The sequence below is a fragment of the Paroedura picta genome, chromosome 2, assembly GCF_049243985.1.
Source record: "Paroedura picta isolate Pp20150507F chromosome 2, Ppicta_v3.0, whole genome shotgun sequence".
Classification (NCBI taxonomy): Eukaryota; Metazoa; Chordata; class Lepidosauria; order Squamata; family Gekkonidae; genus Paroedura; species Paroedura picta.
The window spans coordinates 121029039-121050234 of record NC_135370.1 but is presented as its reverse complement, the minus strand read 5'-3'; the positions used below and the strand labels follow the sequence as shown (position 1 = coordinate 121050234).

The window sequence follows — 21196 nt, the reverse complement described above, 5'->3', positions numbered from 1 at the left end:
CTGGAATACACACCTTGGCGTCTGCCCATTCCTTGTTGCCATACTATGCTGTCTCCATAACTCTCACATACTTTTTCTGGGGGAGAAAACTGGTATCTAGATCATCAGCTCCCCCCTGCCTCCATTGTTATAGATAGGTGATGGCTATTGTTCTTTAGTATGTTGGCTGGTAGTAATGGATAGAGAGAACACTAAGGAGGAGCAGCAATCAGTCCCTGGTAGTGGCAGGGATACAATGTTGTAATGAAAGGAGAGAGGTAGTTGGAGCTACCATTTTTATTGGGTATAATTCCTGTTCCCCATACGGCTAATGGAGCCCTTGGTGATATGCCTGGAATCTTTGAGGCTCCTGCCCAAACTCCTAGAACCAGGCTAGCTGAACTTGTGAAGTTTACCTCTAGTCTATACCTTTCAGTAAGTTTCTTCAGAGAAGGGGGCGGAGTCTGTGGTGGGGTGTGGAGTGCGTCCTTGGAGGTGTTTAAGGAAAGGTCAAATATTTATTTGTCAGGGATGCTTTAGGTCAGAGATATTGAACACATTTGTTACAAGGGCCAGATCTGACAAATGTTACTGTATTGAGCCAGATTCAAGTGGGTAGCCATGTTGGCCTGAAGTTGCACAATAAAAACAGAGTCCAATAGCACCTTTAAGACCAACAGAGATTTATTCAAGGTGTGAGCTTTTGAGTGCATGCACTCTTCCTCAGACTAAATGAACAACCAGAGTTATATACTTTATAAATGACATGGGCAAGCCCAATTATCAAAATATAAACAAAAGCAATTGATTCCTAGCAGTAAAAGCAATTGATTTACAGGGGAATCCACAGAAGCCCCAATAAATGTATTTAATCGTATGCAAGACTAGTTTCCCCCCCCAAGGGATTCTAGAAAAGGGGGTATCTTACATTTCCATGCAAATTAGTTACTTTTTGTATATATAGCATTTATAGGAGATGTCATCTTCCTTGCAAGTAAATAAAGTAGTATTTCAGCACAGCCCCCATTCTTCTTCCTCTTCTGTGCAGGGGGTTGAACTGGTTGGTCTTTTTGATTCTTTGATATTCCTGCAACAGTGATTAGCAGCATACTGGATCTTATGGTGAAAATTTGCAGATATGTGATATAATTCTTTTCTACATAAAATGTTATAAAAGAAGCCATAGCACTGAGGAAACATAAGAGTGGCTATGCTGAACAAGACCAGTGGTCTAGCCGCCTGCTTTCAGCCTGCTTTTAGTACTGACCTGTCAGATGCCATAAAGAAACCAGAGCCCACAGTCAACAGCCCTTGCTTGCTCATTGCTCCCTGGCTTCTGACAGAGGCATTCAAGCTCTGAACCCATTGAGGTAGCTGGTAGCTGGACTAACAACCAAAGATAGATCTGTCCTCCATAATTGCATCCAACCCCATTTTAAAACATTTAGGCCTGTGGCTGTAGCTTTTCTTTTTATATGTATTGAATCTACAGTCAACCACCTTCAGCGTGAGATGTTGAATTCTAGTATTCTGGGAAAGAGGCAGCAGTTTCTCTGTCCTCGTTCTCTTATGCCATGCATAATTGTGTAGACCTCATCTGACTTTTTAAAGCCCTTGAGGCTTCAGCCTTGCCTCATATGGGAGGCATTCAGCCCTGTGATCATTTTGGTTGCTTTTTCTCCAGCTCTTCAGTATCCTTTTTGAGATGTATAGCATCCCAAGTGAGACTGTGCCAGGGATGTCTCTAAGGACGTGGCTATACTGGTAATTTTATTTTCCATCCCCTGCATGGAATTTGCCTTTTATTGTTATAATAATCACTGCTGCACACTACCCCAATGTTTTCAGTGAGTGATATGCCAGAACCTTCCTCACTGCCAGCTCAGACATGGTCATATAATATTTTGACACAGTGTGCATCACATGGCATTTACATTGCATCTTGTTTATTATTTCTTTGCCTATGCATTCCACTCAGGGACAAACTGCATGATAGGTTTAGCCACAATCAATTCTTCAACACACAGCAGTGGCAGGAATGGAGTTCCCAGTGGCCCATTTAGACTGGGACCAAAGACCATTATGTGGTAGGGTTGCCAACCTCCAACTGGCACCTATGGATTTTCAGGTGAACAAGATCAGATTCCCTGGAGAAAAGGGCTGCTTTGCAGGGTGGACTCTAGGGCATTATATCCTCCTGAGACGAGATGAGATTACCGTATTTGCCGGCGTATAAGATGACTGGGTGTATAAGACGACCCTCCAACATTTCCACTCAAAATATAGAGTTTGTCACCATTGTACGGACGCAGTGCGACCACAGCGCCTCCAGCCTGCCTCTGCATCTCCCTGTTACTGGCATTAGTGCGCAAGTGTGCATGTTGTCGAGAGGCATTTAGCTGCAGTGGATGAGTTCAAATCCCCTGGGCCGGATGAAATGCACCCGAGCGTGCTCAAAGAACTTTCCGGAGAACTTGCACAACCCTTGTCCATCATCTTCGGGACCTCTTTAAGGATTGGAGATGTCCCGGAGGACTGGAAGACAGCAAACGTTATTCCGATCTTCAAAAAAGGGAGGAAGGATGACACGGGAAACTACAGACCAGTGAGTCTGACCTCTGTTTTGGGGAAGATAGTGGAGCAGATATTAAAGGGAGCGATCTGCAAACATCTGGAGGACAATTTGGTGATCCAAGGAAGTCAGCATGGATTTGTCTCCAACAGGTCCTGTCAGACCAACCTGGTTTCCTTTTTTGACCAAGTAACAAGTTTGCTGGATCATGGAAATTCGGTTCATGTTGTTTACTTGGATTTTAGAAAAGCTTTTGATAAGGTTCCCCATGATGTTCTGATGGATAAGTTGAAGGACTGCAATCTGGATTTTCAGACAGTTAGGTGGATAGGGAATTGGTTAGAGAACCGCACTCAAAGAGTTGTTGTCAATGGTGTTTCATCAGACTGCAGGGAGGTGAGTAGTGGGGTACCTCAGGGCTCAGTGCTCGGTCCGGTACTTTTAACATAGTTATTAATGATCTAGATGAGGGGGTGGAGGGACTACTCATCAAGTTTGCAGATGACACCAATTTGGGACTGGCAAATACTCCAGAAGATAGAGACAGAGTTCAATGAGATCTGAACACAATGGAAAAACGGGCAAATGAGAACACGATGCAATTTAATAAAGATAAGTGTAAAGTTCTGCATCTGGGTCAGAAAAATAAAAAGCATACCTACTGGATGGGGGATACGCCTCTAGGTAACACTGTGTGTGAACGAAACCTTGGGGTACTTGTGGATTGTAAACTAAACGTGAGCAGGCAGTGTGATGCAGCGGTAAAAAAGGCGAATGCCATTTTGGGCTGTATCAACAGGGGCATCACATCAAAATCACAATATGTCATAGTCCCATTGTATATACGGCACTGGTCAGACCACACCTGGAGAACTGTGTGCAGTTCTGGAGGCCTCACTTCAAGAAGGACGTAGATAAAATTGAAAGGGTACAGAGGAGAGCGACGAGGATGATCTGGGGCTAAGGGACCAAGCCCTATGAAGATAGGTTGAGGGACTTGGGAATGTTCAGCCTGGAGAAAAGGAGGTTTAGAGGGGACATGGTAAATAAAATGGGCGCTAGCAGGCAGTCCGTAGGGAAGCCTTCGCAGGGCGAAGGCTTCCTGGGGATCTGGGCTGCAAGCGGGGCTGTTCTCCCGATTGCGGGCCAGCCTGCCGCGGCCGGGAGAAGGCGGGGAGGTGCCCCCCCCACCCTGGAACTTCCTCGCTCCTAGTGCCGTTCCCAGGAGGGTGCTCAGTGCATCGAGGAGAAGGTGGGAAGTGACCGTAGGCGAGGAGAAGGTGGGGAGCAATGTGTCGACGGCTGGGCGTGGCTGCGGCTTCTCTGGCCGCAGGAGCAGGCTCGGCGAATGGACAGGACAGCAAGGCTGGAGCTGGGGCCGCGGCGGGGAGAAGGGACTCACCTCCGCAGGCCGGAGCGTGTCTGCGACTTCTCCAGGGGGGTTGGTTGGTTCCCGTTGTTGAGCGAGGCTGTTCCGTGGGCTCGAGAGTCACCGGGGCTCGGGCGAGGGGCAGCATTGAGGGCCCGCAGCGGCCAGCGGGAGGGGAGGCGGCTCAGATGTCCGGGCGATGGCCACGGGTGGGGGTTTCGGCGGAGCGGCCCCACGGCGGGCAGCGGTTCAGCAGCGCCATTTTGGGTCAGCCATGGGAGGTGTGTGGGGGTCGTTGGCGGCGGAGCGGCTCAGCGGCGTGGTCGTTGGCCTTGGCGCTATCTTGTCCGCGGTCGTCGTCTGTGGAATGGCGGGAGCATCCTGGAGCATCGTCGGATGACGGTCAGCTGTGGGTGCGGCAGCGGCGAATTCCGGGGCCGGGTGGGCCAGCGGCGGCGTGCAAGTGGGGGTCTGGGAGTGGGAAAGGGCACGGGCGTCGGTGGGCGGGTACGGACGCTGGGGGTGGGGGTGGGGGTGGGAAGTGCTCGGGTGGCGGCTGACGTGGTAGGACGTAGTGGAGGGAAGTTTGTGGGGAAGGGCAGTCGCTGGGTGGAGGGAAAGAAGTTTCCCTGGAGCCCAGCAGCGTGGGGCAAGGCTCCTGGCTGGCAGCCATCCAGCAAGGATGGCTGCTTGGGAGGAGTGTAGAGTTAGCGGCGGGCCGCTCAGGAGACGGGCCAAGTGTCCAACAGGGAGCCTCCCAATTGGACACTTGGCCCTGGATTGCCACTCGCTCCTCCGAGTTTTTATCCCGGATAGAGCCCCCCCTAACTCCTCCCCACCAGCCCTTACTGCTTTATTTAAACGCCGCGGGACGTTTAAAGATGTCAGATTTCTCCTTAAGAAGGGAACATACTTATGTCTGTTATAAGGCTCATTCAAACCACTGACATGAGAAATAATTTTAAGTTTATTAATTTTGCTACCAAGCCAATGATAGAAGTGTTTTACCTATCTTAAAAAAAAATGCTCAGTGGTATTTCTAAACAAGGTTTTCAGAAATTCCATAGCCTTTCCAGTTGGTTTTGGTGAATAAGATTTCTCCTTGTATATCAGGAAAAAAATCTATAGGGAGTTCTCCACCCATAATTAATTTTCTTTTCTCGTAACCTTTCAGCAAAACAAACAAAAAAATTCCAACAATTTTGCCACAGATGTGCTAATTAGACATTTCTTGTTTGTTCATTATGAAGTCACTATAACATCTCTATGTACTTGTCACCTAGCAATTTCTGAATTTTGTCTGAAAGCTTGATCTGTAGTTAGTGCTTCTGAATGATCCCACAATAAAATTTAAAATTATTTCCTTCTGCTTTTTCTTTTAGGCTTCTTATCTTAACCAAGACCATCTTATGTTTGTTATCCAAATCCTCTGTTTTTTCCCCCTGCATTCTTATGTTTTATCATCAATTTCTTCCAAATAGACTTTGTTACCCTTAACAGAACTTCTACTTCTTCTTACTTTTTTCTACTTCTGAAAGAGCTAATTTGATATCTTCACCTTCTTGGGCTTTTTTTTTTTTAAGTGTATTAATTAGGTCTACCTTATTTGCGTCTAGTCTTTCCAGTTGCAATGTATGGCTGTGAAAGTTGGACCATAAGGAAGGCTGAGCGTCAAAGAATTGAGGCTTTCAAACTCTGGTGCTGGAGAAGATTCTTGCGAGTCCCTTGGACTGCAAGTTCTGAAAACATATTTTGATGTTTTTCAGAGTTAGTTGGGTCTTAAATGACATATTTGGTTCTTCTTTCTTGGCATACCTAATAGAAACAATAACTATTTTAGCTATCTTCTTTATCTTTACTTACTTTGATTACCTCAACTTGGAATACAGGTGTAGAAGGGTATTCTACAACTAGAATTAATAATACTTATCTATAATAAGCTTATTGCTATAGAAACCAAGATGGGTATCAGAAAGATGGCTGTACTGCTTCTACACTTAGCGACATGTATCAGCTGCATGTGTATGTGGAGTGGTCTTTAGCTCTAAGACTCAAGTAGTGTCAGGCTTCTGCATTACTTCTGACAATCTCACATCAGAAGTATAACGTTTCTGTGGAATGATGTGTACAATGTTTGTTGCAATAAGTAATCTGGTTGGAAATGAGGTTGCTCAAGGGTGTCAGATATGAGCTTTCAGTGTAGCTACCGCCTGGTCAACATTCTAAAATTCCCTTGATCACACCTTTGGTTTTTTTTCCATCCAACTAACATTCTTTTAACACTAATTTTGTCAAGCAATTAAACAGGTTATTTTAAATGTGCCAGCTTGCCTAAATAGGGGAACCGATAAACACACAAGCCAAATAGTAGTGTTCTTTTGTAAAATGCTAATTGAGCTGCATATGTCCAGGCATTTGTTATGAAATATATATTTTTAGGAAGTTCTTAATATGGGAATGGGGGGGGGGGAGAAAGCAGTAGGAGATCACTGTAAGCTACTAGGCTACATGATTTATAGCCATGCAAAAGGCCAGATATGCAGATAGGCATACAGACAGACTTCAGAAGTTACAGATAAAGAAATGCTAGCTTTATTTAGAACTTAAAATGGCAAAGAGGTAGTGAACACTTTTTTTGTGTTTCTGAAACAGGCTTATGTCCTTCTGTGAAGTAAGTTAGTATTCTTGATTGATCAGCATATTGTTAAGCATACTGCCAAGAATATGCATATTCACAAATAATAGGCATATCCAACTATTCACTAAACTGGGTCAGGTTTTATCTAGATGCTTTTCACTAACTTAGTGGAACAGCAAAACTAAAAAGCAAAAGGGGCTACTCAGCTAAGAAAAAGGGAAGCAGGGAATAATTATACCAGCCCAAACACCTTTCAGTTAAAACACACCTCAAAATTTGAGATAACATTTCATAAGCCCTGATTAATCCAATAAAAGCAACTAAAGCTGTTTCACTGAAATTTCTCTGGATGAAAATAAATTTGATGCAGGAGATACACCGGTGGATCTCTCATTGCAACTAAAAGCTTGAATTTGCTCTGGGCATTACTGTTGACGGAGAGGAACAAGCCTTTTTTCCCCCAAAGAACTTTTGGGAAATACTAGGAAAAGTTCTCTTTTTTGGAATAAATGAAATTATTTTTAAAGACTTTTTTTTTACTCTGAATGTAAAAGGTTTGTTTTATGCCATTAAGTAATCATGATAGTTTCTAGGTTTGCAGTTGATGTATACCATATATTTTCAAGTATTATTGTGACTATTTTTGTTCAAAATAAATATGCTATAATGTGTACTAAAATTCAGTTTTCAGTATGTAAGCTTAGCTTGATATCCAAATGTTCTGCTACTTCTATAATGACTGCATGTGACTGTTTCGTTCTAGCACTTCTTTCTTTTAATTACAAAATTTGTCTTTTTATGAGTTCTCAGAGTGTAGGAACTAAGATAGCATAGGATGGAGCCGTTTGCTCTCAAATAGCAAGTTTATTTGAAACATTTTGGTAGAAAACTATATTGTTGAATTTCATACATGTGAAATCTTACAATTTTTGTATTGAAGCAGTAAATTCAGCATAGGCTTGATAAGAAAATAAACCATTGCGTATCTTTTTCTTTCTTTCTAGAGGAAAAAAGTCACGTTCAAAAATTTCTGGAAAACTTGTATCCTTGCTCTCTTATCTCATCCCCTACTCCGTGGCAATATTTGTTCTGCAGAGCAAAAACAAACCAGCAGGTACAATGGTATATTTTTCCTCTGCAGGACTAATGGCATTTGATGGCAACTTGAGAGTGGGAAATTTTTTAAATATTTTAATATCATTTTAATATCAAATAGATGTTCTTATTATAGTGAAATAATATAAATCTGTTTTTACACTCCTGAATTTTTTATCAATTAGGTCCATACCGAGTATGATTTTTTAAAAAGTGAGCAGGTTTGGCTTTGTTAAGTTTCCTCATCTTATTTGTGAGTAACTTTCAATACTCAGGAGTTTGACTTCCCTTTAGGAATATGAAATGTTGGAGAACTATGACTTTTGTAACTTCCTGTTGCTATTGTTTTGTCCAATCTTCCATTGCATAATATTGATGCATATATGGTTATCTAAGGGCTTAACAGAATTTCCTAGGCTTGCTGTATTATAGGATTCTACCTTGACAAGTTACTGAAACCTATGGTTGTTATCTTCCGTGGGGCCTTTAAAACCTTCAGAATTACAACTGATTTCCAGAAGAAAGAGATCAATTTTCCAGGAGAAAATGGCTGCTTTGGAGGGAGAACTCTATGACATTATACTTTGATGATGTCCCTCCCCTCCTAAACCTCACCCTCCTTAAGCTCCACTCCTAAAATCTCCAGTTATTTCCCAGCCCATAGCTGGCAATCATCCTCACACCCTTTATTACAGAACCATGTGTTCATTCCATGAAATGAAGTTTGAACATCATCTTATCATTAACTGAATCTCTGAAAACAGAATCTGAAATTGCCTTTAGACAGCTGCTTCGAGGGAATCCTTCCTTGGAGGCCAGTTTACTGTAGCATCACTGGAAGCTAAAGTGATGGCAATTAATATAACAAAAGGTTAACCATGGTCTGCATACCGCAGGCAAAGGTATCTGAAAAGCCTTTAGAAAAGATGGCATAAAATCCACATGGAAGAATAGGGTTTGAAATGTCATATATGAAACCCTTGCTAGACAGATGTTCCTTGCGGTAGCTTTTCATTTTTTTAAAAAAAATTCCTCTCATTTGTAATCATGGTTTTATGTGCACCAATAACATGCTGAAGTTTGCAAGTGTTTTTTGATGAAGTTACATATCGATGATTTAGAAATCGTAGAAAGCCTTAGAATTATAAGATGATGGGAGCATATCTACAGAGGAAATATACAATTTACCATGATAGGGTTATACACTGAGATATAAAAATAAGTTGTTTTTCTCTGCCTTTTTCAGAAACAGATATGAAAAGGGAGCAGGGGCTAATAGAAATACTGAGGGATGCTAGATGCTGTACATACATGGATAATCGCAGTGTTCATTCATTTGTGAGTGTCCTGCATAGTGCAAGGGGTTGGACTAGATGATCCATGAGGTCCCTTCCAACTCTATTATTCTGTGATTCTATGATTTAACGTTTCTTTAAGACCATGCTTTTTAATGTATTAATACTTTGTTTTTATGTTTGCTGCCTTGGGGACCCTGAATTGGGAGGAAAGGTAGCATAGAAATGTTTTAAGTAAATGTCTAACTTGACTTCTTAGTATCCATTGAGAAACAGCCAGACATTCAAGTTAGTACAAACATTTGATACAGATATTTGATTTAGACTTTTTTACCGTTTGAGAAACCCCTGAAAAATTCTTCAGGATTTGAGAAACCCCAGAAAGAGTGCAATCATGCAGAATATGGTTGGGAAGCATAGCTGTGTACACGCCCACCCAGAAATTGCAGTTGGCGCATAATGTGGCTGCTAGTGTCCTGACGAGATCATCTTGGAGGGCCCATGTTCAAACTCTGCTGAGGCAGCTGCACTGGTTACCAATTAGCTTCCTGTTCATGGTTAAGGTCATCCACATCCTGGGCCCTGTATATCCGAGGAGCCGGTTATGTACTTTTGCCCCCGCAGTGCTTTTTGCTCTGCAGGTATGAATCTGCTGGTAATCCCCGGCTCCTGGCCTCGACCTTTCTCAGTCTTGGCCCTGACCTGGTGGAATGAACTCATGGAAGAGCTGAGGGCCTTGTCCGAGCTGTCAACATTCCACGTAGCCTGTAAGACGGAGCTCTTCTGCTAAACATTTGGTTAAGGCCGAGCCAGGAAGATCAAGTCCCTCCCTATATAGGCCTTTGTAGAGCTCTGTAGAGGCATAGCCCATGGTCAGCTGGGCAGAGGCATCTCTCCCAAGGATGATGATGGATAATGGGGACCCTGGCAAGTATTGCTATTTTCTCTGAGTTGGAAAAATATTAATAAGAACTATTATTTACATTTCATAAGACCCATTTTATAAGACCCTCACTTTCCCTCACTCACTCACTCACTCACTCTCTCACTTATGGCAATGTGTAATGGAGATATGAATTGTAATATTACTAACATACCATTAACCCATGCTTGTTACAGTGTGTGCCCTTATACTTTTGCTAGGCAATCACAACAGTATTGCCACCCTCCAAGCCTTGGTTTCTATCAGTAGAAAAGAGATGGAGGAGGCAGAGTTCTCTCCAGGGCCATTTTGGTCTCTGTGGGAGGACCCAATAGAGCTAGTCTGGCAGAAAGCACCAGGTAACTTGCTGTCACCCAACTTGCATGACTCACTCAGGTCTGGTTGCTTGCTATTGTTCATCAGCGACTACTCCACGAAAGCCAGTTTGACATAGTAACTAGAATTTCAGACTAGGATCTGAGAGACCCAGGTCTGGATCTTCATTCTGCCAGAGAAGTGCACCAAGTGACTTTGGCCCAGTCACACACTCTTAGCCCAGCCTACCTCACTAGGTGGTTGTAAGGGTAACATAGTGAGGAAAGTGATAGAAACTGCTTTAGGTCACCATTGTGAAGAAAAGCAGGTTAAAAAGGTAAAGGTATCCTCTGTGCAAGCACCGGGTCATGTCTGACCCTTGGGGTGACACCCTCTAGTGTTTTCATGGCAGACTCAATACAGGGTGGTTTGCCAGTTCCTTCCCCAGTCATTACCATTTACCCCCCAGCAAGCTGGGTACTCATTTTACCGACCTCGGAAGGATGGAAGGCTGAGTCAACCTTGAGCCGGCTGCTGGGATTGAACTCCCAACCTCATGGACAGACAGCTTCAGACAGCATTTCTGCTGCCTTACCACTCTGCGCCACAAGAGGCTCATGAAAGCAGGTTATAAATTACTAAATAATGTAGCTGAAGTATTCAAGCAGATAAAAAGTAGGTGAGTGGGTGGGAAGAAAAGAAAGAAGCATGAGAAAGTACAAGGGTTGTCCAGAAGATGGAAAGATGAATGGGGAGTGGGATACAGGGGGAAGTGAGGTTCATCACTATGTAACTTGGCTTGGCTTGAGTAGAACCAACATCCTGGATCCAGAGGCCAATTCCACTCAGAGATTTCCTAAGGAGAGACTATAGAGGCTTTCTGGAGAGGGAAAGATGAACTAGTGGGGAAGGGAAAAATGAGATGCCACCTGCAAATCCTTGCAGCTCCCTTATTCTCCAGGTCTCCAAGCTGGAGAGCCAGTTTGGTATAGTGGTTAGGAGTGCTGGCTTCTAACCTGGTGATCCAGGTTTGATTCCCCGCACCTCCTCCACATGCAGCCAGCTGAGTGATCTTGGGCTCTCCACAGCACTGATAAAGCTGTTCTGACTGAGCAGTAACATCGGGGCTCTCTCAGCCTCACCCACCTCACAGGGTGTCTGTTGTGGGGAGAAGAAATGGAAGGTGATTGTAAGCCGCTTTAAGACTCTTTCTGGTTGAGAAAAGTGGCATATAAGAACCAACTCTTCTTCATCTACTTGGTTCTATTATATTTTCTTAGATTCATTCAGATTTCATGATAAAATGTAGCTTGTTACCCAAATCCTAGTTAGCCTACTAGAAGTAACATAACAGACTACATAGTTGTTTTTGAAAATTCCTCTTAGTCTGCTACTTATCTCCTTCAGTCAGTATCCCCAAATTCTTTTCTAGAGCCCCTTGTATTGGCAAGCTACTAGAAAAGCCTCAGTACTTACTTGCATAGCTTGTTGATGGCCTGCTGCAAGAATTAGAAAAGGGATAAAAGGACAGGATCCCTAAGGTGAGCCAAGCTGCTACCTACTTCTTGGCTAAGGCCATCTCCTTTCTATGTGGCTGACTCCCTGAATTCCTGAATTTTTAAATTATAAGACAAGCATACTTAACAGCTGTTAGCCCCTCCCTTCTCTCGTCTGGTTGTTCCTGCCCTTTTCTTTGCCAAAGCTTATTCATGACTGGCACCGTACTCTGAGGCAAAATAGATCATTTAATGCATATTTCTCCTTATTAAAACTTTATCCTTTCAAATCTCCCTTCTGGAGAGGCTGCAATCTCTCACCCTGGAGAGTCATCATTAATTGGGGACCATCTGGAAAGAAGGCAGAGGAGAACAGGGAGATATGGCCCTCACTCTGCACCAATGATGGCTGACTGAGCAGTGGGGCTTTCTCTTGACCTATACTTTCTGCTCTCTGTCTCTTTGCAGCACTGTCCTATGCAGAGATACTCCAAGGCTTCTGTTAATTATTTTACAATAATAATAATTTATATGCTGACCTTACTACTGGGGAATATATGCTGCATATAAATACAATAAATACATGTAGTCATTCTAGAGTAAATCTGCATCAGACTGCTCTGTCAGACTCCTATGTACAAGTTGGGATTTCTGCAGTCAGAGTTATGACAAAACCCAGGTGATAGAATCCATAGATAATCCCAGTCAAGCACTCATCATCAAATTACAATATGTTGGACAGCCAGCACTAAACACAGTTCCCTAAATAAACAATTGTTTATCCAGGAGTGGCTTAAGTGTTTGCGGGGCCTGTACCCTGGAGCTAGTTTAAGCATTCTCGGGGCCCTATCAGAGTACAATTGTGGTGGGAGCAGCCAGACTGAGGGCAGAGGGGACCCCCACAGTGGAAAGGGGTGTCACTCCAAGTGTCCTTAAAGAGAAAAAAGGGGGAAGGAGAGAGGCTATGGCCCTGATCCATTGAGAGGAAGGCACGGTCCATAACACGTGCTACCCCAGGTTTATCGTGGTGTCTGAATGTAGCCTCTGTTTGTAAAGCATTGGAACATTACATTCTAGCTGTTAACAGTTGTAGTGTCTCTTGAAATGATTAAGTACTTAATATTCACAGTTTATCACTGAGGAGACGGAATTTTCTTTCTTCTTCTTTTCTGGTAGCCTACTTGTAAGGAAAGCATTGAGGCCTGATGGAACAAGTGAGGCAGTCATCCACGAGATCTTCATCATGGCAGCCCAATCAATTATTAAGGTTATTTTCTAGGTTCTAGTGGAGCTTTGAGAGTATAAAGTGCTGTTCTTTGAGTCATGGCTCTGCTTGCATGGATTGAGGCAGTCAGCTTGAAGCAAAGAGCCTACTCCCTTATTAGTGAGAGAAATGGAAAGGCATTCAGCTTTTATTTCTTGATGTAGATGTAGATAAAGAAATATTTTATTGTAGATAGATAAAATTAACTGATGATATTTTGTGTGGTTTTATGTTGCAGGTGCTGGTGGAACAGGGGAAGAAAACCCAGCCAGCCAGTAAGGATATAAATGAATATTCTTCTCTGTCCATGGGTTTCAATGTGCATTAAAATACCTCATTTTGTTTTGAGGGATAACCTTGTGAAGTACCGACAGAATGAGCCAGGAGTACCGATAGAATGAGGTTGCTCCAGGGATTCATGGTGAAGCTTTAGCCATGGGAAGAGGCTGGGATTGTAGAGAAAAGAAATATGAATTTATTCTAGTGATACGTAATTATTATCCTTTCCTGTCCCTATGAATATCAACCATAACCTGAGGAGTGTATAGAAAACTGCACAGAAAAGGTTGAGTTTAAGGAGGAATTTGAAAGGAAAGAGAGAGGGGGCATTAGAGTTTCAGGGAGATGGTTATAAGCACGAGAATAAGTGAGTGGAGTTTTTAAGGGACTAGAAAACGTAGGAGGGTCAAGGGTGTTGAAGCTGGAGGAGCAAGGGTCACAAGCAGAGACATGGTGGGAAATGGTGAGAGAAGGGTGAGCAAGGAGCAGCAGAACAGAGGTGGGAAATGAATGTAAACAAATGCAGTTTAATAAAACTGGTCAGTTGGGATGTTTTTTTGGAAGCAGGACAACATGCCTAATGGAGGCTGATCCCCTGACGACAGGCCATAGGCACTGTTCACTGATTAATATGAAGCATAAAATATGACACCCACATCCCATCGGATAAGGCACAACCAAGTGTTTGTGAGTTTGCCTCCCCCCTTTTTCAAGACAGAATGCAGACGCCTTCTGTAATTTTGGAAGTCTTGTTTCTTCCTTGCAGGGTGCAATTTAGCACTTGTAATAGCGTGGGTGTTGTGTTTAATTATAGCTGATACCTAGGGAGCCTAATAAAATAATTGAGATGTTTCATTTTTTATGTGAAAAGAGAAACTAATTTTATTTAAAAGTTGAGAGCTCTCCACATGGAATGTTCAGAAACAAAGTTATTCTGAAAAGATCTTACCTCTGTCTCCCCATGACTGTCAACTATGCCCTAGCTGCAACCCAATAGTGATGTTGCCCACCTGTGTTTCTAAAGTCTGCAGATTGGGCTTGGAGTGCAGGGCACAATTGGAACGCTTCATATGCTGGGTGGGGGGCTGCAAAGAAGGCAAGAGGAGATGACTTGGAAGAATGGGAAGTATCCCCCCCCCCTTGGCATTTGTGGTGTTTTGGACTCTATTTGTATATGGTTAGATGTGTGAGAGGCTGGAAATGGTAACTAGAGCTCAAAAACTGCTTGTGTGTGAACGGTGGGCTTTAAAACAAGGAGCTTGCATGCCTGGATGATCGGAAAAAGGCTGCTTCATCCTACCCTGCCCCCCTTTCCCCATTCATTCTTCACCTCCATAAAACACAAATGGGACTGGGTTTTGCCTGCCTGATTTGTGAGAGCTTGGACATGGTAACTGGAGCTCAAAGACTGCTTGTGTGTGAACAGCGGGCTTAAAAATAAAGAGCACAGATGCTTGGATTATTGGGAGATGGCTGTTTGATCCCCCTTTCCCCATTCATTCCCCACCTCCAGAAAACACAAATGGGGCTGTGTTTTGCCTGCCTGATCCCAAAAAGACCATGGACACTTGAAAGAAAAATTCATTTTACCTTTGACAATGTAGCTTTGTGGAAGCACTGCAACGCAGACCGTGCCATTAAAAAAAAAATACTTGGAGCAGGAAATAGAGAGTAGGGTTGTGCGTGGCCATGCCCCCCCCCCACGGTGAGGCTCTGGCTCTGGAGCGGCCGATTCGGATGCAGCCACGCACAACCCTAATGGAGAGGAGAGGTGGTGTGAGGGCGGGACAACACTACAGAGACTATCATGTCTTTCCCCCTCCATACGGGCTTGCCTCTGATTGCTCACTGATGGGATGCAAGATAAAAAGTGACAAAATCACTTTTTGTGATTTCCCTCCTCCCAGGGCAAATCTGGGCAAAACTTGAGCCAGCCCCTGGACAGCCTCAGGATGCAGATGACATCACATGGATGGGGCTCTAAAATCCTCCAGCAACCAGAGGCTGTCCAGGGGCTGAATCCTTGTGCAGAAACAGTCTTGGAGATTTTGGGGATTGAGCCTGGGGAAGGTGGGGTTTGGGGAGGGGAGGGACTTCAGCAGGATACAGTCTCAGAGAGTCCACCCTCCAAAACAGCCATTCTCTCCAGGGGATCTGATCTCTGTTGTCTCGAGAGCAAATGTAATAGCAGATTTCCGGGCAAGCTTACTCACACTTGTTAGATGCAGAAATTGTCAGATTTATTTAATGTTTGCAATGATTTGACAGCTGTGCCAGATCTTTGAGTGCCCAGGAAATATTGCAGCCATTTGTAAATACACTTGATTTCCCCTTTTCCAGAAGAGGAATGGAAATATTTTTTCCAGATTGCCCTTATAATTGGGATGTCTTTATTAAGTATATATGGTGGTTCAGTGCTCTGAGTGATTAAGGAGTACACTAACAAATGCAATAGTTCTGAAATTGAGTGAGTAATTGAATCTCTGAGGTGCAGGCCACTTTGAATGTGATTTCAATGTAGGCAAAGTTGTTTGCCTACAGAAATGAAATTGGCACCTGTTTATTGCTAAAACAGGATAGTACCCAAACAGAACTTAGCAAACCATCACTAACCCATTAAACTTGTGAGGGAAAAGATATCTCAATACCCACATTACTTTTCCTGGTTTTCCCTTGGGTTGCCAACTCTGGGTTGGGAATGACCTGGAGACTTTTGGAGTGGAGCCTAAAGAGGGTAGGGCTTGGGGAGGGATCTTACTGTTAGAGAGGATATCAGGGACCTGGATAGTGTATTCCTTGTAGCTGCTTTTATGACTAGTCATGTCTTTGGACCATTGCTATTTAATGGATGTGGGTCCTTGAATGAATTACAGGTAGGCATACTTGGTAGGAACCATAGCATGTGTCTTATAAAATTACTTATAAAAGCCTGTAGTGGGGTGTGGGGTGGAAGAACCCTGTGGATGGCCTCTCCATCCCTCCCCCCCCCAGGACCTGGAAAGGCTGTGGGCAGCTGTTAGGGAACTCACCGGCAAGGGCAGCTCTCAAGCAGCAGGGATTTGTAGCCTCTGAGCCTCAGAGGGAAGTGGAAGGAGGAGGGGGTGGTCAAGGGTGGGGGATGGAAGATGATTGGCTGGCTGCTGGCCAGACAGGCAAGTTCGTTGGAGGAAGAGGCACTCAGGGGTGGGGCAGCCACCCTGAGTGGGTGTTAAGTGCTGAGTGGCACTTAAGCCATGAGACATGCTCTTCTTCCAAGGCCTTACCAGAAATATATAGTGGAAGAGATATATCTGTCTGATTTACAAATACACAATTTGAATAATGCCTGGGCAGTGCAAGCCCCAGCACCACATGTGTCTCTTTCATAGTTGAAAATTGATTGCCTCATTATCCTTCTTAAAATTTGGAGATTTTAATGAAGTCTGATTTATATTCCATTATAAATATCTATCAGAATGGAAATAGACAACTGTTTAAAATGCACACCAGTGTTTTGGTGCAACATGACTTAGCTGTTCTTATTTCTGATCCTACCTAACTACTAAGAGCCTCTTGTGGCGCAGGGTGGTAAGGCAGCCGACATGCTGTCTAAAGCTCTGACCATGAGGCTGGGAGTTCGATCCCAGCAGCTGGCTCAAGGTTGACTCAGCCTTCCATTCTTCTGAGGTCGGTAAAATGAGTACCCAGCTTGCTGAGGGGTAAACGGTAATGACTGGGGTAGGGAATGGCAAACTACCCTGTACTGGGTCTGTCAAGAAAACACTAGAGGGTGTCACCCCAAGGTTACCTTAGGTAAAGGTAAAGGGATACCTTTACCTTTACCTAACTATTAGTAGCTCTGTATACTATAAAAAACAGAGGGGAAACTGCTTAAGATATGCTTCTAGGCTTAAAATATGCTCAGTGCTTAGAAATCAAAGAAGCCAGTTTGGAAGCATTTTAACTAAATTAAATCCAAATATTCCTCTTTCCTGTTTTGAAAGTGGCTCTGTAAATCTGGAAGCCTGCATATGGTGCCAATGGTCAAGCACCTACAAAGTCTCTATCACCTTCTCTTCTAACCCCCTGAGTAGTTTTCCAAATGTTCTCAAATTATTTTATGAGGGGCTGCATAATGAAATATGTGGCACTTTAAAAATGTAAAATAGGCCGTTGGCTTGAAGCAGGTAGGGAGGAGCAAGATGAATGGATCACTATTCAAGAGTTGGAAGACTTCTTTCGCGCAAATAAAGAACTTCAGTTCATTTCCTAGATGAAAAATCTACTCGGACCTCTTCAAATGTTATCTCTGACTTGACCATTAGCAGCCTTCCCCAGACTCATCCTTCTCCCCTTCTTTTGTTGAATAGCAGGCTGGGTGACAATAGACTGCCTGTATTATTGTTGATTAGGGATTTTTTAGATGTCCTTCATAGACCGCCTTTCTCACTTGGAGTCAAGGCAGGTTACCCATAACGATTCAATACAATTGACAGGATGGGGCATTCAGTAAACAATACAATAGGAACCAATCAGAAATCTTAAAACAGAACTGAAGTAGACCATAAGTCTTATCATAGCACATTAAACAATACAAAATTACATAGCAGGCTCTTAGTTTCAGTAAGCTAAACACAGTAGTTTGGACCAGAGTCCTTAATAATTGATCTAAGTAACTTTTTGAATCATTTAGTACTGTGCAACTCTATTGCCTGCATAGAAAAACTCTCTTGAATAATTCAGTTTTGCATAGTTTGTGGGAAGCCAGCAGAGTGGGAGCCTCTGACCCCTTCAGCCAGGCCATTGGACAAGGTGGGAGGAACAGCAGAGAAGGCACCAGTATAGGCCGTTGTTGAGGTTGCTTGCATTCAGACAATCACACAAACCATAGTGAACTAAACCATAGTTTTGTGCAATGTCTAAACTAAGCCATCAAAAAGCCACTTAGAGCCAAGTGAAGTAACATCATCAAGTGACTTGCAACTTTTCAACGCTAGAGTAACAAGACTGGCCTGGGAATTTACATTAAATAATCCTCATAGCCGGGATAAGCAGCATTCCCAAAATCACCAAGGAAAGCGCAAGCTGAGCACGAAGGAAGGAAAAAGAAACTTTCACTATGTATAAAAGTGGCAAATGAATGCTTTATTTCTATTTAACTTCCATCATTTCAGATGTTTACTAAACTACTGCACCATGCAGACAGGTTAATAGGGATGCAAAGATGTATTTAACCGTTCCTTGCAAGAGCGACTGTGTCTATGTTGAAGCTGGCAGAAAGCAATGTACTTCTTGTGCTCATGTAACAAATTGCTTTGCCTTTAGGGCATTGTTTTTATTTCTTTTAAATCTGTCATAGAAGTCTCCTTACAAACATTGCAGCAAATCATTTGGAGAGAGTGAAGTTTTTCAGTGGAACGAAGAATGGAGAGGAGGGATGCAACATCTCCTTTCTCTTCTTCCTCCTCAAACCCCATAGGGGGTAGGAAGTAGAGCTGAAACAAATCTGAGGGGAGATATTTTGATTTTTGAAATGCACAATCAAAGCCTGCAGCACAGATTCATTCTCAAGGTTGGCATTTTGAAAAGCATAATGTGGCTTGTAAAAGAATCATTTAGCAATGCAGTACTAGATGCAGAGCCACCTGGGGTGGGGCGGGGGTGTGTTTGTGAAGGTTTTCTGTGTCTCTTCTTGCTTTGCTCAGTAGAGCTCTAATGCTTTGCTCTAATATCAATGTAATAATGTAGTCAAGAGTTAGACCTTCTTGATAGCTATGAGTCCTTCCTTTGAGCTTTTGCCCCCAAGGATTGCTAGTAAACTGGAGTAGATCATTTACTTGGGAAACTTAGCTTGTCAAACCAGATATTAACATGGCAAAAAAATAAATAAACTGATGATAATCCTAGTTAAAAGCATGCAGTTCAGTTAGCCAAAGAATTTCAAAAATGAAATGATACTTATTTTTGAATAATGTGGACTGGCATTTAAGTGCCATATCAAAAAGCTGTATTTTGTGGGTTGGGAACCAAAGTGCTCTCTGAACCAGAATGTATTCCTAGTGACTGTGGTAATATATAGTTTGAGAACCGTATTCTTAAACACACTAGTGACAGAGCATGTTGCATCCAGGGAAACAGTGGGCACTAGGGTGTAGACTGCACGGGGCGTTTTATCCACTGCCAGCTTGAATAAATCCCTGCCATCTACACTGAATTCGATTTCCACTTTGATTTTGGGTGCTTTAAATTTTCCCTCTGCAACATGCATGATTGATCTGGAGTGACCCTACCTTTCCCCCGCAAAAGTGAACCTTTCCCTCCACTTCTGGATATAACCCTCAATATTTCAAAAATGAGAATCAGTAAATCATCATCATCATCATCAATTTGATTTTTATACCACCACTCCCATAACTGGCTCGCGGTGGTTAACAAAATAGGAATATCCATACAGTTTAAAATCCCCATAAAACTATTCAAACAGTTTACAAGATATAGCAAATATAGCAAATGGTGGTGACCTAATATGACCATCCCCTCTATTCCGGGCATTGGTCAGTGTTGATGAAATAGTAACTGAAAGCATAACATAAAATAGAATAAACCCAACTAGAGGATGAGATAAGGCCCGTCAACAGACTAGCACTGCAGTTCAGAAGAGCCGTAGGAGGGGGGGACCTGATCGAAAACCCTGGGGCTCCCATCCAGCCTCAACCAAATGTCTGGTGGAAGAACTCCATTTTGCAGGCCCTGCGGAACTCAGAGAGTCCTGATAGGGTCTACAGCTCATCAGGGAGCTCATTCCACCAGGTAGGGGCCAGGACCAAAAAGGTCCTGGCCCTGGTCAAGGCCAGGCGGGCCTTCCGAGGGCCCGGGACCTTCAGCAGATTTATACCCACAGAGCAAAGTGCTCTGCGGGGGGCATAAGGTGGCAGGTGGTCCTGAAGGTAGGCAGGGCCCAAGCCGTGTAAAGCCTGAAAGGTCAAAACCAAAGACTTGAACTTGATCTGGAAACAGATTGGCAGCTAATGAAGTTGTTTCAATAGCAGATGCACATGGGCCCTCCAGGAAGACCTGGTAAGGACCCGTGCAGCCACATTCTGCACCAATTGCAATTTCTGGATCAGGGACAAGACTAGACCTGTGTAGAGAGAGTTGCAGAAATCTAGCCTGGAATTGATCTCTGCAGATCTCTGCTTTCTGCAAGTTAACTTTCTGCCTCATGCCTCCAATGCTGTAGCAAAGCAGTCTTCCCTGATTGACGAGGGCGTCAGTTCAAAGACTTCCTGGTTCTTGATTGCAAGGCTTGTCTTAAAGTGACTGCACTACAGAAGTCATAACTTCTCTCAGCAGAGATTTGCCTCTTGGATTAATTCTCTCTCCCCTCAAGAAAGAAAGAGATTCCTGCTGCACTTGGCTCCCCTTCCCGCTGTGAGATGTCCCAATCAAGTGAAAACACTTTCTGTTTCAATGGGGGGGAGGAATAGAGGAAGACTCGAGTTCAAATCAATCTGAATTCAGTAGGATCCAAAATGGAAACAAACAAAGTGCAAAATCATCCCAGGATTTACATCTGCACTGTGGCCTTCTTGGGAAAACCTCCTGCTCAAGTAACACCTTAGAGCAGTGGTCCCCAACCTATTTATCACCGGGGACCGTTCAACGCTTGACAATTTTACTGAGGCCTGGGGGGGGGGTCATTTGCTGTGGGACGTCGCCGCCACATGAGCCCCTGCTCTACTTGCTTTCCTGTCGGTGCCCCTGACTTCCCGCCATCTACTGGGGGGGGGGGTGCTACCAGCAGTAGCTGCGCAGTGACACGCTGGGGGGGAGCCCCAGCCATGGCGGCCACTGGAGAGCACCAAAGGTGAGCCTGGCAGAGTGGCAGGGCAGCCCCCAAAGCAGCAGCCGGGGAGGAGGACGAGGAGGAGCTGCGGCCCGATACCGACTGATCGACGGACCAGCACCGGTCCCCGAACTGGGGGTTGGGGAC

The 21196-nt window shown here is 43.8% G+C and overlaps 1 protein-coding gene across 5 annotated transcripts in view; it reads left to right on the top strand.

Moving 5' to 3' along the window:
- TP53I11 (tumor protein p53 inducible protein 11) overlaps positions 1–21196 on the top strand; it is a 66075-nt gene that overhangs the window by 14483 nt on the left and 30396 nt on the right. For 3 of the 5 annotated variants that reach the window (XM_077322271.1, XM_077322268.1, XM_077322272.1), the window contains exon 2: positions 13184–13220. The exons of the other annotated variants lie outside the window; for them this stretch is intronic. The gene's annotated coding sequence lies outside the window, so the exon portion shown is untranslated. The remainder of the gene's footprint in view (positions 1–13183; positions 13221–21196) is intronic. 5 annotated transcript variants of the gene reach the window in all.